Below are 17,304 nucleotides of genomic sequence, written 5' to 3' on the forward strand. Positions count from 1 at the left end.
GATGTCCCTTCCAAACCAATTAAGGGCCAGGACCGCGTAAAATCATGGAGTGGCTTCCAGGTCCGGTGGAGATGGACTTGCCCCTGTCTTTTTGGCCAGTGGGCGGGGCCTCCGCCCTGACGTCAAATTCCAGCCTCTGTTACTGTTTAATAGTCAACCACTTGCAACAGTGAAAAGGGTAAGAAGACTGATGTGCACTCACTATTGTGCATCCTCAACCAGCAGTACCTAGTCAGTCCATATAATTAGAATTAGTGTTACAGTAAGCATGTTTACAATGGTGACCAGGGAATTGATGCCTGGTACACTAAAAATTTGGAGAAAAACATTTTTAAATGGAAAAGAATATACAAAGAGAAGACATATTTCTTTTGGATGTTCAGTGAGTAATCCAGTAGCATAAATATAACCAAGAAGTTTCCACTTGGTTTTACTGTCTGATTGATTTTTACACCGCATAGTTACATTTTGAAGGTTTAATTCTTCCAAATTACATAGCAAAAGTTACATTTTCTACTGTTCTGATGAAGGGTCACTGACCTGAAACGTTAACTCTGCTTCTCTCTCTGCAGATGCTGGCAGACCTGCTGAGTATTTCCAGCATTTCTTGTATTACATTTTCTACACTTATTAGCCCCCTCTTTTACATCTGCTGCACCTGAGAACTGGGCGAGTGGCAGAGGAAAATCTCGTGGGGAACTTGGACAACTGCTTGCCTGCCTGATTCATTTTTCAGGCCGGTGTTAACATAGCTTCCCAGGACACTTGTCCAAAATAGGTGAGAGGCTGTTTACCCATGAAAATTGGGATCATGCAGTTGTATACATTTGGAATTTTCATGGAGAAATGGGTGCTGCATAGGAAGTGAATGCTAGTCCCAGTTTTTCCAGGGTTTGAGTGATCTAACCAGTGCTTCTTAAAGGGACCTCTTGAGATTTATCAGAAAACGTAAGATTTTTTCTTATTATTTATTCCAGAAGGAATATTGATGCTAAGTTTTTCTCTACCTATAATAATTGTGTATACCTCTACAAGATCACCTCACTAGAACCTCTATTCTAGCCAAAAAAAACAATTTCTCCATTCTTTCCTCATGCCACAGACTTCCTATACTGGAATCAGCTTTGTGGTTCATCTCTCAACTGCCTGCAGTGCGTCAGTGTTTCTTGTTTTTGCTGACCAGAACTAGACCCTGTCTTCTTAGTGCTGTCTGTCCAAAGAACTATCAAGTTTGACTTTTAACTCCTTGACTTATATTCTACTGTTTTGACTATGTAATTCAATATTCAGTTGGCTTTGTTGATTGTTGCTCTGCATCAGTTGGACATGTTTAGGGTTGAGTCTACTAACATTCCTTGATCTCTTTCAATTTTACTCTTGGCTATTTGCCTTTATGGACTATAGTTGTCTAGTTTCCTTCCTAGGTGTAGCACTTTATACTGCTCATTAAATTATGGCTGCCCTTGTTGCTTCCACGTACATATCTTTTCCAACTCATGCTGTAATTTCTTAGCTGCATCTTTTGATTCCACAGTCTCTCCTACTTAAGCATCATCTGAAAACTTGATCACTGTACCGAGAGTTGCTGAATGAATCCAGGTCTAAATTAGAAGTAGTAATGGTCCCAGTACTGAGCCCTTAGATCCTTCTTATTCTGACTGGTGGTCTATTGCATATCCCTAGTGCTGGCTTGAATACTTTCTTGCGTTAATGATGTCCAACCAGAGTAGTTTATTTTGTACTTACTGTCTCCCACAGGATCAACTTCTTTTACCTCCTGCATGTGCCTGACACTTTAGGCTGAATTTTATTAGTGTGCCGCAAATCGCGGCGGCGTGCTTTGAAGTTGGCGGTCTTCAGGTGCGGATGCACCGTCGCTAAGTTCCAGCGATATTTTGCGTGGGGGCTCGTTTAAATGGAGGGGGCGGCTGCTCCGTCCCTGGCAATGGCGTCTGGTGCTACTGCACTGGCACCGGCGCATTTTTAAAGGACTTCAAGCCCTTTGGGTACTATCAGCCGCGCTCAGAAATTACAAATGAAATGTCAGAAAAACATTCCATCCCTTTTCCAACCCCCCCCCCCCCCACTGAGTTCTCAATTAATAAAATAACCCATCCCCCTTAAAAACTAATTTGTAAAATTACAAACTTTCAACCCCCAATTGCAGCACTTTTGACACTCAACCCCTTCCCACCATCCCCACACCCAATCGGAGCGGCTATCGCCGCTCCCCCCTACCTTGAAATTTTCACTCCTCCCACCTACCCACCAGTGTCACGCCTTGGAACTCCGAATGGAGTTCCAAAGGCGTGCAAGTTGCGGCCGGCAGCCGGAATATCGACGTGGGTGGCTGCTGGGACGAGGTAAGTTAATTTGCTTTTATTTTACTTCATTTTAATATTTAAATGAAGGCCTCACTGGTATGTGGGGGTGGGGGGGCTGCACCAAGGCCTCACCGTCAGCGGCAAAATGCGGTGGGGCCTTCTCAGTGTCGGGAGTCAAGGCGGGCCTCTCCTGGAAGAATTTTCCATGCCCCCCCCCCCCCCCCCCCCCGCCATGACTCCTGACACCAGAGGCCTCATAAAATTCAGCTCTTCGATTTCAAAACACTCCATACCCTTGATGATATATTAATTTCCAAACTCTGGATTAAGCCATATTTCTGATATTTCCGTCACATTGTTCCCTACCTCCACAACAGCCTCCACTCCTGGCAACTTATTTCTAATGCTTCTAGTATACATGTATGTACATCTTGTCACAGATGTGCCCTCTCTTGCCTCTCACAATGTCTGTCGTTTCATAGTATCCTCCAAAGTCTCTCTGTCCTGCTTGGTTTAGATATAGCTTGTTTTTCCTGTACCAATCTTTTTTATTCCAGAAAGATTCTCAGTTCTTCCACTGGGCTCAGATTTATTGCCTTGGCGCTAACTGTACCATTCCAAGCTTTTAGAGATTTTTTAACTTAGTGATAATAGATGCCAACAGGTGAAACAACTATCTTGATGGTGTTAGCAAAGGTGTTAATGAGTTGTAGTTGAAGGGTGTGGAAGAAGCTAACCTTGCCAGGGCAGTGAATTAATTTCCAAAGCAAGAGCAAAACACGGCTGATGTTGGAAATTGGGAAAAAATAGAAAATGCTGGGAACATTCAGCGCGTCAGGCAGCATCTGTGGAAAGAGAAGCAGAGTTAAGGTTTCACATCAATGAATCTGTCTTTAATTCAGTGAATTAATTAACATTTTTGAAAAACTAAACTATTGGAGATTTAATCAAGAGGGTTGATGTCTGGTAATGGGTTACCCTCTGTTCTCCTCAACTGGGAGTGATGAACGATTCATAGAGAGAGAGAAAACCAATATTAAAACTCTGACAAAAATTGGATTGAAAATTGAAAACAATGTGGAGCAATGACTATTTTTCTCTAAAGAGAAAGCTGCTGTTTAAGTTGTCCGTCGCTCATTGATGTCACTTCCAGTCAAAGTGCTGTTGGCTTTCATTGCCATTTACAGTGTTGTACACTTCAAGTTTGACAGGTGAAAATTTTTAAATTGCATTTTCACTTGACATCACAAGAATCCAAACAGCTAGGAAATCATTGACAGGGACTGTTTGCCTTGGTTGAACAAAGTTAATGTGCACATGGTGTTATGAATGCTTAACTCAATAGATTCTAAATGCTTCTGTTAGAATTTTATTTGTCCCAAACATGGGGCTGGATTTTGTTGTCTCACTGCCAGGTGCAGCGACAGGTACAGAAGGTGGCGGCTACCCCACACAGGACCCGCACCGCCACAATTCTGTGGCGGGTGGCCCCTTCACTACCCTCCCCCCAGTCACGTGATGGGAACAGCATTGGTGACACGATGAACGGAGCAGGTGTTGGCACCATTTTGAAAAGACTGCCAGCCCTGCAAACGAAGTGCAGAGTTGACCCCTTCTCCCCCACCCCCCCCCACCCCCACCATCTATATACAAAATGCAGAGTTGACCCCTCTCCCCATCTATTTACAAAGTGCAGAGTTGACCCCTTCCCTCCACATCTATGTACAAAATGCAGAGTTCACCCCACCCCCCATCTATACACAAAGTGCAGAGTTGACCCCTCCCCCCATCCACATACAAAGTGCAGAGTTGACCCCTCCACATCTATGTACAAAATGCAGAGTTGACCCCTTCCCCTTCTCGGTGGCGTCAGCTTCTCGTGGACAGGAAGGTTAAGGCGTGTGAGTTTTCTTTTATTCGTTCATGAGATTTGGGCGTCGCTGGCCGGGACAGCATTTATTGCCCATCCCTAATTGCCCTTGAGAAAGTGGTGGAGAGCTGCCTTCTTGAACTGCTGCAGTCCATTTGAGGTAGGTAGACCTGCAGTGCTGTTAGGAAGAGAGTTCCAGGATTTTGACCCAGTGACAGTGAAGGAACGGCGATATAGTTCCAAGTCAGGATGGTGTGTGACTTGGAGGGGAACTTGCAGGTGGTGGTGTTCCCATGCATTTGCTGCCCTTGTCCTTCTTGTTGGTAGAGGTCACGGGTTTGGAAGGTGCTGTCTAAGGAGCCTTGGTACATTGCTGCAGTGCATCTTGCAGATGGTACACACTGCTGCCACTGTGTGTCAGTGGTGGAGGGAGTGAATGTTTGTAGATGGGGTGCCAATCAAGCGGGCTGCTTTGTTCTGGATGGTGTTGAGCTTCTTGAGTGTTGTTGGAACTGCACCCATCCAGGCAAGTGGAGAGTATTCCATCACACTCCTGACTTGTGTCTTGTAGATGGAGGACAGGCTTTGGGGAGTCAGGAGGTGAGTTACTCGCCTCAGGATTCCTAGCCTCTGACCTGCTCTTGTAGCCACAGTATTTATATGGCTACTCCAGTTCAGTTTTCGGTCAATGGTAGCCCCTGGGATGTTGATAGTGGGGATTTCAGCGATGGTAATGCCATTGAATGTCAAGGGGAGATGGTTAGATTCTCTCTTGTTGGAGATGGTCATTGCCTGGCACTTGTGTTGCGCGAATGTTACTTGCCACTTATCAGCCCAAGCCTGGATATTGTCCAAGTCTTGCTGCATTTCTACACGGACAGTATCTGAGGAGTTGCGAATGGTGCTGAACATTGTGCAATCATCAGTGAACATCCCCACTTCTGACCTTATGATTGAAGGAAGGTCAATGATGAAGCAGCTGAAGATGGTTGGGCCTAGGACACTACCCTGAGGAACACCTGCAGTGATGTCCTGGAGCTCAGATGATTGACCTCCAACAACCACAACCATCTTCCTTTGCACTAAGGTATGACTCCAGCCAGCGGAGGGCTTTCCCCCTGATTCCCATTGACCTCAGTTTTGCTAGGGCTGCTTGATGCCATACTGGGAGGTGGTGGCATAGTGGTAATATCACTGGACTAGTAACCTTGGGGACATGGGTTCGAATCCTACCATGGCAGATGGTGAAATTTGAGTTCAATTAATAAGACTGGAAATAAAAAATCTGGTCTAATGGTGACCATGAAACCATTGTTGATTGTTGTAAAAACACATCTGGTTCACTAATGTCCTTTAGGGAAGGAAACCTGCCGTCCATACCTGGTCTGGCCTACGTGTGATTCCAGAACCACAGCAATGTCGTTGACTCTTAACTGCCCTCTGAAATGGTCTAGCAAGCCACTCAGTTGTGTCAAACCTCTATGAAGTCTAAGAAAAGGAATGAAACCGGACGGACCACTCGGCATCGAACTCGGCATTGGAAACGATAATGGCAAACCCAGCCCTGTCGACCCTGCAAAGTCCTTCTTAAAAACATCAAAATTGGGAGAGCTGTCCCACAGACTAGTCAAGCTCACATAGTCATAACTCACAGAATCAGACAAAGTCCCAGACATCACCATTACCATCCCTGGATATATCCTGTCCCACCTGATAAGTGGCAAGTAACATTTGTGCCACACAAGTGCCAGGCAATGACCATCTCCAACGAGAGAGAATCTAACCATCTCCCCTTGACATTCAATGGCATTACCATCGCTGAATCCCCCACTATCAACATCCTAGGGGCTACCATTGTTCAGAAACTGAACTGGAGTAGCCATATAAATACCGTGGCTACAAGAGCAGGTCAGAGGCTAGGAATCCTGAGTGGCGCATGTCGAGCTCAAGATCGGGAACGGATGGCAAGATCGCGGTGGATGACATTGAAATTAATGCAGAGAGGTATTTTAAATATTTAAACTAGCGTCCCGTGGCAGAGCAGCGGAGGTGCCCCCGGGAAGATCGGGCCTGGCAATCCCAGTGTTCGGTTCCATGGTGGCCGCACCCGCTTCGATTCTCTGGTCCTTCCACCACGGAACCCGACGTCGGGCCAAGCACAAGATGCAGTCCATGGTATTATATAAGCACATCTTTAAACTTTTTCTCCCTTTGAAGGCTTAATTCATGTTTGCTACAACCCCTGGGCTGGAAAGATGAAAAGAACAGCCAGGTCCCCATTCCTGCTATTCAGAGTGATGCACTTTTGGAATAATATATTTTGTGAGGTAAAACATAGGGGTTACCTAAAAGGCAATTAGATGTCATAATGGAAGTGCTTAGTGCACTTTGAGAAGCAAAATAACCATTCCTCATCCCTAGTTTTGCAAAATCTGCTTGTGACCCCTACTTCTATGTGCATGTATTTGGACATTGAAACAAGACAAGATTGTGTAAGATTATTGTGGATTAAATAATCCTTTTACTCATTTAATGAACATTTGTCATTTTGCTTATACTAATATGATGACCTGCATGATTTTAGAAATGCAGCTGCTTGAGGGACTTTTAGAATATAAACTGCATGTCTGGACAAAAACTATTAATAACCCATTGTCCAGACATCTTGATTTTTTTTTTAGAGAATTGCTGGTGATCCATGATTGACTTAAACTTCTGAACTGTAGAAACAGCTGCCATTGCTTATGACGACTGTGAAGTTGAGCTGATACCCATCAGTATGAGTGATGGTAGACTAGACCACTAAAACCACAAGGCACAAAAGGGGCAGGAAAACAGGATGTGTCCTCGGGATTAGAGACATGTGCAAAGTTTACATGCAAAGAGATACAGCAGAGAGGGAGAAACAATGATTGGAATCATCAGGTCAGGTGATAAAGAAATAGGGATAGAAGGAAGGGTGAATTTCTAATGAAAGATGTGGAGATAGAAATCACGGAACAAGCTCCATAGCCTGAGCAAATGCTGGCTGAAGCCTTACACTTACCTTGTCATCGAAACAGGACAGAGGGTAGAAGAGAAGGGAACAAATAATATTTTCACACTCACTGTCTGGCCTCAGAAAGAATGTTGATTCTGGAACAAGGCACAAGTGGAATTGAACCCCAGTATTAGTCACTATCTTCAAACAATGCGTTACCACCTATAGAATAGATGGGGAGAAAATTTGGGTGGGAAAGTAAAGTTTAATGTGTGTTAAATCATTACTGTAATCTTAGATAGAGAGGTGCAATATATCCGAAATACTGCTTTTGGGTTGCATTGGATTTCAGGTAGAATTAATCAATGGTGGAGTCTAATCAAAGAAAGCTGATAAAAAAAAAGCAAATATGTTTTTTTTAGGAAAACATTTGCCTTTAAATAATTAACAATCATTACCAGTCTGGAAATTGTCTTTTAACTCTCTCACAAGGAAGAATCAAAATGATTCAAAGCTCTTTAAGACATTTAAGTCACAAGAAAAAGATCTAAAATCCATATTAAGAAAACTTCAAACTACAGTCTTTAAAAGAAGGCCACCTTTGTGGTTTGAACAGAAGTTTTATCAGTGGAGCCTCAAAGCCATTAAAGAGCAACCTTTGCAGAATAGTTTACATATTGTTTTGAACGATTAAACATTTAAAAGACATGCACTAATTCACTGTCACAGTACTGATCAGAATTTTCTTCCCTTGTAAAATTGAGCAATTTCTGAGATGAGCTCATGGATTAAATCACAAATTAATGGATATATTTGTTTGAAATGTGATAGCTAAGCTTTAATACAGTAGCACTGACTGCCACAGATCTTGTATGATCATCAATCACCATCTCTCATTGGCTGCTGACAGCGACACAAAAACATTCAATGCTTGAATAGCTTCTCTTGCATTAAGGACCAATCAGGCAAACCACTAGATTCAGCAAATGGAATCTTAATGGCACATTAGCCACACATAGCTGGAAGGCCCAATGGCAAATAATATTGCGTAACTTCAACACACCCAGGGTCTGCAAGGTACTTAAGGCATTCTGCACACACTGCAACAATACCACGCACCACTTGATTTTTTAAAACATTTTTATTAAAAAGACATCTGTGTAATGTATTAAGTTTAACCTGATACTAACATATTGTGTGAAAAAAACTGTTGCTACTTTTGTTAACAAGTGCATTTTAAGAAAGAAGTTCCAACACTTGATCATGAAGATATAAATACCTAAGTTAAGAATGAGAAATTACCATTTGTTTACTGCATCAGTGATTTAATAAATGTTTTTAATTTTGGGAAACTCCGATGGGTTGACTCTTATGAACACATTGCACATCCTCGGTCAGATTCAGAATATGGGCCTTGATATGATAGGGTGAAAAGCCTCTGTTAGTCCCCCATTTTGAAATGTGCTGTGAAGGTTTGCTTTATATTGTAAGCTGTGAGAGGTGTTTTAGATTTTATTTTCTTCCTATTTGGTTCTCTCCACTCCCAACACTTGCTAGGATGCAGTTCTTTGTGCACAGTCCATCATCTGGTAGCTCTTGATGTTTGAGTTTGGTCATAGGTTATTCAAACTGGCTCTAAATTGGGCCTCTGGCCTTATCTAAATAATCTGGAGCAGCTGCCACCAGTTGTTGTGGCACCACAGGCAGCTCCCCAACTGGTGACTTGCATTTCGGGCTGCCTGCCTCTGTATTTTCAGGTGACCGCTGTGGAAAAACAGGCACAACATTGATCAATTTCTACCCCATAGTTTGAAATCATAGAAACAGTATGTAAGGAGTCAACAACCATGGTGATGCAAGCATCTTGTCACCAGAAAACCATCAGCTCAGAACAGACAGGTTACCTGGAAAATGACTCCACAAGGGATGGACTTTTCTGTGGCGCACGCAATGATAGTCTATAGTGCAAATTACTTTATCAGCCTTTGGCAGGTGCGTTGGGGTAGATCATGACTTTGTGCAATAGTGTAAAATGGATAATAGTGAGTGGGCTGCCCATTTTACAGCACTCTCAATTTTTGTAGGTTAGCTGTGGCTCAGTTGCTAGCACTTCTGCATCTGAGTCATAAGGTTCCAGATTCAAGTCCCACTCAGGGCTCAAGGGCAAAAAAATCAAGGCTGACGCTCCAGTGCAGTACTCTCCTCTCAGAGGTGCCATCTTTCAGTTGAGATGTTAAACTGAAGCAACATCTGCTCACTTGGGTGATGTAAAAGATTCCATGGCACTATATCGAAGAAGAGCAGGGGAGTTATCCCCAGTGTCCTGGTCAATATTTAGCCCTCAATCAATATCACAAAAACAAGTTATCTGGTCATTATCATATTGCTGTTTATGGGAGTTTGTTGTGTGCATACTGGCTGCTGCAATTCCTGCAGTACAACAGCAACTACACTTCAAAAAGCACTTTGTTGGCTGTAAAGCACATTGACATGTCTGGTGGTCGTTCCCATTTCCTTGAATGGAAATAAAAATTAAAAATTTGGAGAGATGTAAAATGGGGCTGAATATTCACAATCTCTCATTTTACACTACCAAGCAAAGTCAAGAGCTACGCCATTGAATCCTGAATATCTTAGCTATTGTCAGAGATTACCCATCTTCAATACCCATCTTCAGGTACTGCCTGTGTGGAGTTTGCAAGTTCTCCCTGTGTCTGCGTGGGTTTTCTCCGGGTGCTCCGGTTTCCTCCCACAAGCCAAAAGACTTGCAGGTTGATAGGTAAATTGGCCATTATGAATTGTCACTAGTATAGGTAGATGGTAGGGAAATATAGGGACAGGTGGGGATGTTTGGTAGGAATATGGGATTAGTGTAGGATTAGTATAAATGGGTGGTTGATGTTCGGCACAGACTCGGTGGGCCGAAGGGCCTGTTTCAGTGCTGTATTTCTAATCTTAAAATATCGGCTAACAGCTACTTTCATAAGAGAAGCAGTTGTCTGATATTTTTGTGTCAGGATATCTGTGGGTGTTTGTAAGCCATCTGGTGACAGCTGAAATGATGGGACCCAGCCTGGGATAGGGACTTTGATTGACAGCTATTCCTGAGTCCTTTTGAGTAGGCGACAGGGCCATTGATTGGTTGAAGCCCTCTGTGACTGATAGAAGCAGAAAACTCGTATCAAATTATATTGGCAGTCATCAGTCAATTTCAGGAAGCAAAGAGTATTTGAGTCTTCCAACAGATAAATGCTCTGTGTTACTGCACTATAATTGTGAGTCAGTGAAAGCAAGGAGTTTGGCAGTTCCTTCAAAGAAAACAATTATTCCCTGCAGCCCCGTGAACAAACATGGGCTGTCATCTTTTGTATTATGGTCTTGATATTGACCTGTTTCCAAGGTATGATCTGGAAAGGCAGGTGTTTTTGATGTTTTTGCTCCAAAATGAGCCACCTCCCACCCTACTTCATTGCACTCTATCAGCATATCCTTCTATTCCTTTCTCCTTCATGAACTTATCTAGCTTCCCCTGAAATGCATCTATGTTGAGACATTGAGGGCAGTTTCTTTTTTGGGCATGGCAGAAAACTGCCAGTTGTGGATCCATGGAAAAGAAAATCCTGTGGGCAATTAATATTGCGAATCATTTGTATAAACACAGTAAAAGAAGATTTTTATGGTAAAATTATTTTATATTTAGGGGAATTTTTAACTTTTATATCCAAAATAAACTAAGCCTTTTTAGTGGTGAGCACTGTTTTCTAACTTTCTATAAAATGAAATTTGTAGTACCGGAGTTATTGGCAACTATTGTTAACTTATGAGGTGACGGGTGTCAAAATGCCTGGTTAGCAACAATATAAATCAACAAAAATGATTTCATTGGCACAAGTGTGAAAGAACTGGGTTAATTTTAACTATGATTGCTTTTCTGATTAAAAGTAATATAATGTTGCAGTCAAGTTCAGAAAATTGAGCAAGATTAAAAATCAATACTAATCAAAGCTGAATTATAACTTGTAACAGAAGGGAAGAGTTTTTATTTTAAATTTAATTTTGAGGCTTTTAGGCTTTACTAATATTAGTCCTTAAGAAAAAGTCAACATGGAAAGGCCCAATCTGCTCCTATCCTGATCATGTTCTTTCCACCTCTCCCCACACTGGGAAAATGGAGGACTGGAGAAATGCAAATTTCACACCCTTGTCCAACAGCTACAGGCTAGTCAGTTTAATCTTAGAAGTGAGGAAGCTTTTAGAAATAATAATTTGGGACCGGGCGGCAGGAGCGGAGCTGGGAAAAAAAATCGAAAAGTGACATCAGAGTGACGTCACATTCAACAGTGAGAGCAGGGAAACAGAAAGCAGCTGGGGTGAGTATTCAGGTAAGCTTTTAATTTAAATTGAAATCAAATATATAGTAAGACTTGATCAATTTATTAGTATATAAACTAAAAACTAAAGCGGATTAAAGAACTAAAGGCCAGTCGGAAATTTAAAAAACAAATTAAAATCTAATTAAATAAAATAGAGATGCAGGGCCGGGCGATGTGTTGTACCTGCATGATGTGGGAGCTGGTGGACCTCATTGTGGTTCCTTGTGACCACATCTGTAGTAAGTGTTGGTTGCTGGAGGAACTCCGGCTCAGAGTTGATGAGCTGAATTCTGAGCTTCGGACACTGTGACACATGAAGGAGGGGGAGAGTTACCTTGACGCTGTGTTTCAGGGGACAGTCACACCCCTTAGATTGACTACCTTAAATTCGGCCAGTGGTCAGGGACAGGAGGGTGTGACTATGAGTGAGGCAGGTAGACGGATCCGGGAGGTAGTGTTGCAGGAGCCTCAGCCCTTGTCCTTGTCCAACAGGTTCAAGATTCTTGCTGCCTGTGTGGACAAGAGCAGGGACTGTAGGGAGGATGAGCAAACTGACAGTGGCACAGGGAGCCATTCAAGTGGGGGAAGAAAAGAGAAATGTAGTGGGAATCATGGATAGTATAGTTAGGGGCATAGACACTGTTCTCTGTGGCCAGGATCGAGAGTCCCGAAGGCTGTGTTGCCTACCTGGGTTCAGGATATCTCATCTGGGCTGCAGAGGAACTTGGAGTGGGAGGGGAAACATCCAGTTGTTGTGGTAACAACGATATCGGTAGAATGAGGATAGAGGTTCTGCTGAGGGAATATGAGCAGCTAGGGGCAAAATTAAAAAGCAAAATCAAAAAGGTAATAATCTTCAGATTACTATTTAGGAACATCGGAAGGTAGGAACAGGAGTAGGCCATTCAGCCCCTCGAGCCTGTCCCACCATTCAGTGAGATCATGGCTGATCTGCAGCCTAACTCCATATATCTGCCTTTGGTCCATATCCCTTAATATCTTTGCTTAACAAAAATCTATCTAACTCAGATTTAAAATTAACAACTGTTCTAGCTTCAAATGCTGTTTGTGGGAGCGAGTTCCAAACCTCTACCACCCTTTGCGTGAAGAAGTGCTTCCTAACATCTCTCCTGAACGGTCTAGTCCTAATTTTTAGACTATGCCCCCTAGTTTTACAATCTCCAACCAGTGGAAATAGTTTATCTTTATCTAGTCTGTCTTTTCCTGTTAATATCTTGAAGACTTCAATCAGATCAGCCCTTAACCTTCTAAATGTTAGCGAAAACAGGCCTAATTTGTGTAATCTCTCCTCATAACTTAACCTCTGTGGTCCAGGTATCATTCTTGTAAACCTACATTGCACTCCCTCCAAGGCCAATATATCCTTCCTAAGGTGTGGTGCCCAGAACTGCTCATAGTACTCCAAGTGGGGTCTAACCAGGGTTTTGTACAGCTGCAGCCTAATCTCTGTGTCTTTATACTCCAATCCTCTGGATATAACGGCTAGCATTCCATTAGCCTTTTTGATTATTTTCTGCACTTGCTCGTGGCATTTTAAAGATCTATGCACCTGAACCCCCAAGTCTCTTTGGACATCTACTGAACTTAACCTTTTCCCATTCAGAAAGTACCCTGCTTTATCCTTTTTTGGTCCAAAATGGATAACCTCACACTTGCCCGCATTGAAATCCATCTGCCACAGTTTTGCCCACTCACCTAGTCTGTCAATATGTCTTTGTAATTTTATGCTATCATCTAGACTGTCCACAATGCCGCCTAACTTTGTATCATCAGCAAATTTGGATATATGACTTACTACGCCAACATCCAAGCCGTTAATGAATAATTGAGGCCCCAACACAGATCCCTGCGGGACACCACTAGTCACATCCTGCTAATTAGAGTACTTACCCATTATCCCCACTCTCTGTCGCCTACCACTCAACCAACTTTGTAACCATGTCAATAATTTGCTCTCAACTCCATGGGCTTCTACCTTAGTTAACAGTCTCTTATGTGGGACTTTATCAAATGCTTTCCAGAAGTCCATATAAATAACATCCATGGACACTCCCCTGTCCACTACCTTAGTTACCTCTTCAAAAAATTCAATGAGATTTGTCAGGCATGACCTTCCCGTCATGAATCCATGCTGGCTGTCCCTGATTAACTGAAATTTTTCTCGGTGTTCAGTCACCCTATCCTTGGTTATAGACTCCAGCAACTTGGCCACCACAGATGTCAGGCTAACTGGTCTGTAATTTCCTTGGTTCCCCCTTTCACCTTTCTTAAAAAGTGGAGTGACATGTGCAACTTTCCAATCCAGAGGGACCATTCCTGAATCTAGGGAACTCTGAAAGACTATAGTTAAGGCATCTACAATGTGCTCCCCTACTTCCTTTAACACCTTCGGATGGAAACCGTCAGGTCCTGGCGATTTCTCGCTCTTTAGTTCCATTAATTTCCTTGTTACTGATGATTTACTTACGTTAATTATATTAAGTCCCTGTCCCCAATCGGCTATTAATTTTTTCGGGACTTCCGACAAGTTATCCTCCTTTTCAACTGTAAATACTGAGGCAAAGTAATTGTTCAACATGTCTGCCATTTCCCCATTATCAATGATGATATCTCCAGTTTCAGCTTTTAGTGGGTCGACATTGCTCTTGACCACCCATTTTCCCTTTATGTAACTATAAAATTTCTTCTTATTGATTTTGATGTCCCTTGCAAGTTTCCTTTCATAATCTCTTTTAGTAGCTCTTATAAGCTGCTTTGTGACCCTTTGCTGGTCTTTGTATCGATCCCATTCGACCGGATCTGTGCTGCGTTTTGCATTTTTGTAAGTCCTTTCTTTTAGTTTTATGCTTTCCCTAATCTCTTGAGTTGTCCATGGCTGTTTTTTCTGTGAAGTGGAGCTTTTTCCTCTCCGGGGTATATACTCGGTCTGTATTTCATTAAATGTTTCTTTAAATATTCTCCACTGTTCTTCAGTCATTTGACCCATTAACTGATCTACCCAGTTTACCGTGGACAGTCTCTGTCTCATCCTGGTAAAGTCAGCCTTACCCAAGTCTAAAATTCTAGTTTTTTTTTATATTTGAGTTTTTGCAAACTACACAGTAGTTTCGTTTCTCCAAAATCCAGTTCTGATGTTTCCAGTGCTGTCTGCATTTAGCAGAGGAACATCTAGGCCACTGCCTTTCAGCAGTCCATTTTGACTAGCCAAGTTAAGGCCATAAGATTTATTGTTTTCAAGTTCAACCACTATGGGCTGTTGCAGGCTGTCTTTACTGCTATTCACTCCATCCTTTACTACATTTTGATTGCATTGTGTCAGTGTATAACTGACATCACTATTATCAGGTTGGCTCTGGCTTTGATGATGTTCTCTAAAACCAGAGCGAGACCTCCTACTCCCATGATGACTCTCATGGTTACTGTGTCTACTTCTTGGCTGGCTATTGTGCACACTTCCTTCAACACTTGTAGGCACATCATATGCATACTCTCTTAACACAGTCAGCCTGCTGTGTCGATGAGCTTGGTGTACCCTAGTCCGGTTTTTATGATGCCTGTTCACTTGTCCATTAGAACGGTATGGCACTTCAACAGGAGCCACATGCATCTTTAGCTCATTGTCCATTGAATGTTCTGTAAGGCTGTTGTCAAGCTGTGTTGATATGTTACTTGCCAAAGGAACAACCTGATTCTGTACTGCTGCAGCGTGAAGATTAGTCAGTTTACATCCTGGGAAGAGTTTGTTATTGCTGGATGCAGTCTTATTTGTACAGGAGGACTCTGCGCTACTGTTGGAGAGTTTTGGGGTTTCTCTGTTAGCATGACTTGAATCCGTAGGCTGAACATTAACTTGCATGGAGTAAGTACTCCTCCCTGGACAGCATGTTGTTGTCCAACACAGTCGCACATCTTCTCTGCCAATACAATGGTGAAGTACAAGAAAAGCAGCCAGGCTCAAAGCTGTGGCCCCAAATAGACAGCTAAAAATAAGGTCCATAGGATAGTACTGGGAAACTGCTAGTGCGCCCGATACCCACAGGGCAATATACATAAACAATGACAAACATGCACCAAGCAGTTGCGCTTGAAATGTGTGTTCATTCTCCAGTGCAGAGGATGAAACTACAGAACAATTTGCCTGTGATGTTGAAGCTGAATTATTAACATGAGACTCTGCATGGTCTGTGCTTGCCAAACGCTGATGTTCTTCTGCTGCTTCCTTCAGTTCATATTTCCTTTCTGGGTGCTGTTTAAGTTGCACAAATATGCTAAGAAAATAAATGCAGTTTACGAAGATGATAAAGCCCACAGGTCCATAAAATGCACCTAAACTCGGTTCCCATGCCATCCAACAGTATGGTGCATTGACTTTACTTCCGTAATTTTTAATATTAGCTGCTGCTGTGATGCCACACGCAATGATAGGAATTCCTCCACCAATGAGATAGAACCTGAGCATTGGCCGTGGTGGAGGAGGGGGCTCCTCAGGGTCCTGACATCTCTTTGATTTCCTTGTCAACTGTTTGAAAATATTTCGTGCTGTGACACCAACCCACAGGATGGTGGCAAGGGTAGAATAGTGTAGAATTATCCCAACCGCCTGGCAAACACTAATATTCCTAGTTTGATTGATACCACCTACAAACACTGCACACGTCAGGAAAACGTGAAAGCAGAAATTAACCAACATGTGCTAGCTTTTTCGGCTGATCCGAACTACACTGTGGTAGTATATGTAGCTGGCAATGATTATGACCAAGGAAGTGAGCAATACTGCTGCAGCAACATAAACTACTGGATGCGAAGGGTCACTGACCCGAAACGTTAACTCTGCTTCTCTTTTCACAGATGCTGCCAGACCTGCTGAGTGGTTCCAGCATTTCTTGTTTTTATTATCTAAAATTCTAGTGGCTGATTCGCGCTTTTCACTTTCAAACGCTACCTTGAATTCGATCATGTTATGATCGCTATTTGATAAATGTTCATGCATAGTTAGGCTACTAATTAAATTTTTCTCATTACTCAAAACTAAATTAATATTGCCTGTCCCCTTGTTACATCTAGGACATATTGCTGTAGGAAACTATCCGGGACACATTCCGGAAATTCACTACCTTTCTGACAGGTGCTAGTCTGCCTCTCCCAATCTATGTGTAAGTTAAAATCCCCCATTAATACTACTCTGCCTTTGTAACACACTTGCCTAATTTGTGCATTTATACAATCTAACACCTCAGAACTGCTACCAGGGGGTCCATACACAACACCCATTACAGTTTTAGATCCTTTTCTGTTCCTCAGTTCCACCCATAAGGTCTCCACTGGATGCTTTCCCCTCATTATATCCTCCCTCACCAATGAGGTGATATTATTTCTAATCAGTAAGGCTACTCCACCCCCTCTGCCATTTTCCCTGTCCCTCCTGTAAACTTTATAACCAGGTATATTTAGTTCCCAGTCCTGACCATCCTGCAGCCATGTCTTCGCAATGGCCACCAAATCATAATTTTCCATTTGAATTTGCGCCTGCAGTTCATCTACTTTATTTCTTACACTCCGTGCATTTGTATATAGAACTCTTGAGCCATGAGCTATTTGGCACAGAGTCAGTAAGATTAAAGAGGTAAATTCGTGGCTCAAAGATTGGTGTGAGAGAAATGGGTTTGAATTCGTGGGACATTGGCACCAGTACTGGGGAAGGAGGGAGCTGGTCAGATGGGACAGGCTTCACCTAAA

The 17,304-nt window shown here is 42.6% G+C and overlaps 1 protein-coding gene and 1 pseudogene across 2 annotated transcripts in view; one reads left to right on the forward strand and one right to left on the reverse strand.

The window, feature by feature from the left end:
• sorcs2 (sortilin-related VPS10 domain containing receptor 2) overlaps nucleotides 1–17,304 on the forward strand; it is an 810,245-nt gene that overhangs the window by 598,575 nt on the left and 194,366 nt on the right. The gene's annotated exons all lie outside the window — the stretch shown is intronic.
• On the reverse strand, nucleotides 14,663–16,332 carry LOC137362667 (adhesion G protein-coupled receptor A3 pseudogene; annotated as a pseudogene).

This window comes from Heterodontus francisci, chromosome 1, assembly GCF_036365525.1.
Source record: "Heterodontus francisci isolate sHetFra1 chromosome 1, sHetFra1.hap1, whole genome shotgun sequence".
Taxonomy (NCBI): domain Eukaryota; kingdom Metazoa; phylum Chordata; class Chondrichthyes; order Heterodontiformes; family Heterodontidae; genus Heterodontus; species Heterodontus francisci.